Source organism: Silurus aristotelis (genome assembly GCF_946808225.1).
Source record: "Silurus aristotelis genome assembly, contig: scaffold_142, whole genome shotgun sequence".
Taxonomy (NCBI): domain Eukaryota; kingdom Metazoa; phylum Chordata; class Actinopteri; order Siluriformes; family Siluridae; genus Silurus; species Silurus aristotelis.
Genome location: NW_028148979.1, coordinates 45,001 through 51,297, shown reverse-complemented (window position 1 = coordinate 51,297; position 6,297 = coordinate 45,001).

Here is a 6,297-nt window from a genome sequence, read left to right as displayed (position 1 = left end):
TAATTTCCAGTCTGAGGCCTGAGCCTGTGGTCTTACTCCTATGATCAAGTCTCTTTTGCTCATTTGTTCGAGTCGCACAGAGCCGCAGAGCGAGTGAGTGGGCTGAAGCCTTTAAACTGCTAAAGTCACACATCTACAGTCAGCAGAGGATCAAAAGTCTGCTCCAGAACCATCTGAGCTGCTTTCAGTCCAACCGCCTCACAACAGGTCATGTCGCTAATTCTGGGTAAAAGCAAAAGAACAAAGGAGAGAAAAAATCTACAGAGCGTTTATTATAGAAATAAAATACACCGTAAGAAAAGAGCTCAGATCTCTGCCTCTTTTCAGGGTGGATTTATTCCCAGTTCTGTTCCTTTTAATGCCGTCGTTTCTGCTTTGTCTGACAAATGAATGCGCTGTAGACTATAATCTATTAACCACACTGTAAAAAATACATGGGATGGATTTTATTGTGTGGCTTGAAATGTTTTATTTCTCATGAGGACATTAATAAAGCAGAAAGCATTGGGGAGTGTGATTACAGAGGCATGTTCCTGCTTTCACACACAACTGCAGCAAGTCGTTTAAAAAAAAACTGAACCTGAAAGCAAAAACAAAACAAACTCGTGTCTACATACAGAAAACAATTTCATACCAAACGACAAAAACACTGCAAATTAAAAATATTACGGTAGAAAACCACACCGTTTTCCAGTTACCTTTAATAAAATGGAAAGTCTTCATCACTGGAGTTCAGAAGAACAAGACCTTTTGTCTGATTACAGGTTCTCACCTGACTGAAGAACCACACTGTCCGGTGCTAGATTGGGTTCTAGAACCCTGGAGAGTAGTGATGAACCTTGAAGACCAAGACTGTGAAAGATTATCAATGAGCATGTTCCTAAAAGGTGCAGTAGAACAAACACATGAAGTGGTCAGAGGTCCGTCTGTGGGAAGATGAGAAGCGTGAAATGAGGAACCGTCGAGATTCAAATGGGAACTTTACTCCACAAGAACTCCAGTCTGAATTCTCAGCACTTTCTACACCGTACAGCGGCCCTCATCACTCTCATGCACAGTTTCCCGGCGTGAACACACCTCAGGAGTTAACGATCAGCTTCAGTGTGTACGCTGGAGCGAGGAAATGACCAATCTGTGCTGGACTCTGGTCCTCCAGGACTCAGGAATTAATGAGCCCTGCTTTACACAATCCTCTTAATCCCGTCTCTGCGCTTCAGACTTCGGCCATAAAAAACAAAATATACACATTTTCTTTATCATATCGTATCCCTGACGTCTCGTTCTCTTCAGCTGCTGCTGCAAAAAAGAAAGAACTGTATATCAGCGAGAGCTTCATGGTTGCTCGTTATTCTCTTGATTTGCGTTTCGAGACGAGTTCAGTCCTAGTGAAATGTCTTCGCCTCGTCCTGGTTATAGCAGCTGACAGAATAAAGAGTATTATATTATTTTCTCAATATCTCTAACGTTCATCATGGAAAGTGGAGGAGCTCTGGGAGGAGCAGCGCAACACACCGAGCATTAAACACACATCCTGACTGACGCCAGGGCAATTAGCTTCCCCTGATTAGCACTGCTGTGTGTGTGTGTGTGTGTGTGTGTGTGTGTGTGTGTGTGTGTGTGTGTGTTTGTTGACAAATGAAAAAACATAAAGAAAAGATGAAGGTGGGTGGAGATGGAGCTGGATGGAGGAGATAAAACTGGATGGAGTGGATTGGGGTGGGTGGAGGAGGTGTAGGTGGGTGGAGGAGATGGAGCTGGATGGTGGGGGATAAATGTGGATGGAGGAGGTGTAGGTGGGTGTAGGAGATAGAGCTGGATGGAGGGAATTGAGGTGGATGGAGGAGGTGTAGGTGGAGGAGATAGAGCTGGATGGAGGGGATTGAGGTGGATGGAGGAGGTGTAGGTGGGTGTAGGAGATGGAGCTGGATGGAGGGAATTGAGGTGGATGGAGGAGGTGTAGGTGGAGGAGATAGAGCTGGATGGAGGGGATTCAGGTGGATGGAGGAGGTGGAGGTGGGTGTAGGAGATGGAGCTGGATGGAGGGAATTGAGGTGGATGGAGGAGGTGTAGGTGGAGGAGATGGAGCTGGATGGAGGGGATTGAGGTTGATGGAGGAGGTGGAGGTGGGTGGAGGAGATGGAGCTGGATGGGACGATTGAACTGTATAGAATGAAGTTAGATGGAGGAGATGGAGATGCTCCTGGTGCTTTGCTTTTGAGGAACTCGACCCCTGCTCTGGAATGAGAACTCATTTGGACGATGTGCAGCAGTGAGTGAAACATGGCATAATCAGATGTGAAGGTTATTTCGGAGATGTTTCCTCAGAGGTGCTCAGGTTACACTTAATCCAATTACAGCGACAGACAGCAGCTCTTTATTAATATCAGGAAAAGACGATTAGAATTCAGACGCAATTAACAGACGGAGGAAGAGAGAAATAAACGACAGAACTCACTGTGGAATTAATAGAGATGAAGACAAGAGCACAAAGTAAACATTTAATAATCTTCTGGATTCAGTTCATCATCCAGATCTTCTTCTTTATTTATACTGTGATGTCTCTCTCAGGTTAGCAGAGATCTTACAGACCATTTCTCCTTCAATAACGTTCCTTTCACTGTCCTACAGAACATCAACAGTGGAGTATTCCTTCTCTTCTCTTCTCTTCTCTTCTCTTCTCTTCTCTTCTCTTCTCTTCTCTTCTTCTCTTCTCTTCTTCTCTTCTCTTCTCTTCTCTTCTCTTCTCTTCTCTTCTCTTCTCTTCTCCTCTTCTCTTCTCTTCTCTTCTCTTCTCTTCTCTTCTCTTCTCTTCTCCTCTCTTCTCCTCTCTTCGCAAATTTTTTTTTATCATTTCGCCTTTCTTTTGTTCTTTCTTTTTATCTTATTTAATCTTGTTTAACTTAATTTTTACAGAAGAAAAGAGAAATAAAGAGAGAGAAATAAATGAGTGAGAGATGAGAGTGAATAAGTGAAGGATGAAAGTGAATGAGTGAGAAATAAGAGTGAAGAAGTGAGAGATACAGTGAATGTGTGAGAGATGAGAATGATTGAGTGAGTGATGAAAGTGAATAAAGTGAGAGATGAGAGTAAATGAGTGAGTGATAGAGTGAATAAAGGTAATGATGAGAGTGAAAGCTGACACTGCCCAGAACCCTAACACTATCCCGAACCCTAACACTAACACTAACCCTAACACTATCCCGAACCCTTACACTAACCTGAACACTAGCCCCCTAACACAATTTCAAACCCTAACACTAAACTTAGCACTATCTCTAACCCTAACACTAACCTAACATTATCCCAAACCCTTACATTAACACTAACCCTAACACTATCCCAAACCCTAACACTATCCCCAACCCTAACACTAACTCTAACCCTAACACTAATTCTAACCCTAACACTAACTCTAACACTATCCCGAACCCTAACACTAACATTAACACTAACCCCTGACACTATTCCAAACCCTAACACTAACCCAAACACAAACCTTAACACTATCTTAAACCCTAATGCTAACCCTAACACTATCCTGAACCCTAACACTAACCCTAACCCTAATCCAAACACTATCCCAACACTAACCCTAACACTAGCCCGAACCCTAACACTAACCCAAACCCTAAAACTAGCCCTAATTACTTACCCTAGCCCGAACCCTAACCCAAACACTAACTCAAAACCCAACACCAACCCTAACCTGAACACTAACCTGAACCAAAACCCTAACCCAAACATAAATTTAAACCCTAACACCAACACGAACTCGAACACTAACCCGATTTTGAACCCCAACCCTAACACTTACCCAAACACTAACTTGAACACTAACCCAAACCCTAACACTAACGCGATCCTAAACCCTAACACTAACCCGAACAGTAACACTTACCCGAACCCTAACACTAACCCTAACTTGAACACTAACCCTAACACTAACCCGATCCTGAACTCTAACATTAACCTGAACCCAAACCCTAGCCCGAACATTAATTCAAACCCGAACACGAACCTGAACCCGAACACTAACACTAAACCGATTCCGAACCCTAACCCTAACATTAACCCTAACCCTAACACGAACACTAACCCAAACATTAATTCTAACACTAACACAAACCCAAACACTAACCCTAACACTAACCTGTACACTAACCCGAACCCGAACCCTAACACTAACACTAACTTAAATGCTAATCTTAATCGCTAACACTAACCCTAACCCGAACACAAATCCTAACCCGAACACTAATCCTAACCCGAACACTAACCCTAACATTAATTCTAACACTAACACAAACCCAAACACTAACCCCAACACTAACCTGTACACTAACCCTAACCCGAACACTAATCCTAACTCAAACACTAACCCTAACCCGAACACTTATCCTAACTCAAACACTAACCCTAACCCGAACACTAATCCTAACTCAAACACTAACCCTAACCCGAACACTTATCCTAACTCAAACACTAACCCTAACCCGAACACTTATCCTAACTCAAACACTAACCCTAACCCGAACACTTATCCTAACTCAAACAACCCGAACATTAACCCTATAGACATTGTGGATGGAGAGAGAACTCGTTTCTCATCGTAGCATCAGAGAGATATTTTTGGTCTCCAGTGTCAGCTCAGATGAACTTTTGTGTTTTAGGTTGAAGAGAGAATTGAGGGAGAGTCAGATGAAGTGTAGAAACATGTTTAAATATATGTCACAGATGTTCCTCAGCATTAAACACCTCAGCATTAAACAGATCGAGGAGAATCATCACTGATAGTGTGTAACCCACACTATCAGTGATGATTCTCCTCGATCTGCACAGCCCTGTGGGTTCTCTCTCATGGTTCAATACCAGGCAGGTCTCATATCTGCTGAAATATAATATTATGTTCCTCTTACACGCTCTGAGCATTGCAGTGCTTCTTCTTCTCCCTGAGCACATTCACTTATTCACTTATTCAATTTGTGTATTGATGTTCAATGATCCATAAAACAGGAACCAGGAGAGAACGAGTGTTTGACATTTTCCAGTTTTGTTCTTCTGCTTATATGACATATTTTATACCAAAGAGGAAAAAAAAAAAGAGACCAACAATAAAATATAAAAAGAAATAAATAAATATAGCCTCAAACGGTTCTCGGTTTTGGATCTCGACATTTTTCTGAGATGAGTTTTAAGGTGAGGAGGAGCCTAGAGGTTCTGTGGTCGGCTCGGGGTTCCCTCACTTATTCAAAAGTTGCTAATTGTGTCATTTTTCATGTCAAAGCCGTGCTTGAGACATAAACTGGTCATATTCATCATCCTAATGGAGAAATAAGTGATCTGAAATAGAAGCTTTAATCATGTTTCCCAAACGCTCGTCAGTCAATCTATTCTGTGTGACTGGAGAACATGAGATTCCAAACCCCCAAGGGCTTTTTTTTTTGTCCCGCTCCTGATGTCTGGAGATCGAGTGACATGTTCATCTCCTGCTGGCTTTTTCTTACTCGCTCTAAATCCTATAATGTTGTAAGAATATTTTTTATCGCTATACACACTGTCCCCAAGTGAAAATAAAAAGATCTTATAAAAAAAGCCTTTTTCATTTTTCTCCCTCATTAAACGTTCTGCAGGTTTCACCCCAGGAGCAACGTCCTGCCAAAAAACACTGACTTCAGGAAATCAGTAAAATATACATTGGCCACTGAAATATCTATTTTAGATTCACTGCCAGGTTCTGGAAATGCACAAAGCGTTTTATTTTCACTAAGTTTGACATTCTTATTAACACACAATACTGAGCCAACAGCGCTCACAACAAACCCAGAGCTTCAGCACACAGTAAACAGGACGGCTTCACGTGTCATCACGTGTAAACAACTCTGTGGGAGAAAAAAAAGCTATATTTAATCCAGAAACATTTTATTTTTTAATCAACAAACTGAGTGGAAAAGTCTTTTCTTGTACAATAATTACAGTGTGAACAGGTCTGTGTTGTACTGCAGATCCGGATGAGTCCACGTTTTGGACTTAATTAGACATTTAGGTCTCAGGACTTGTTATTTAATTTGCCAGTGGATGCAGAACTGAAGAAAAGAAAAAGGTGAATTCCGCAGGAGCCTAATCTGGTGATTAGGGTGTGTGCTGAAGTGAGATGGTGTGGATTGTTCTCCGACATTCATTATGCACGAGTTGCTGAACGGTTCGACAATTATGGGGATTAAACTTTTCGAAGGTCTTCCTGGTCTCTCGTCGTCTTCCAGTGATGATCTTCCGCTCTTAAAGTGAACGTGCTGCTCG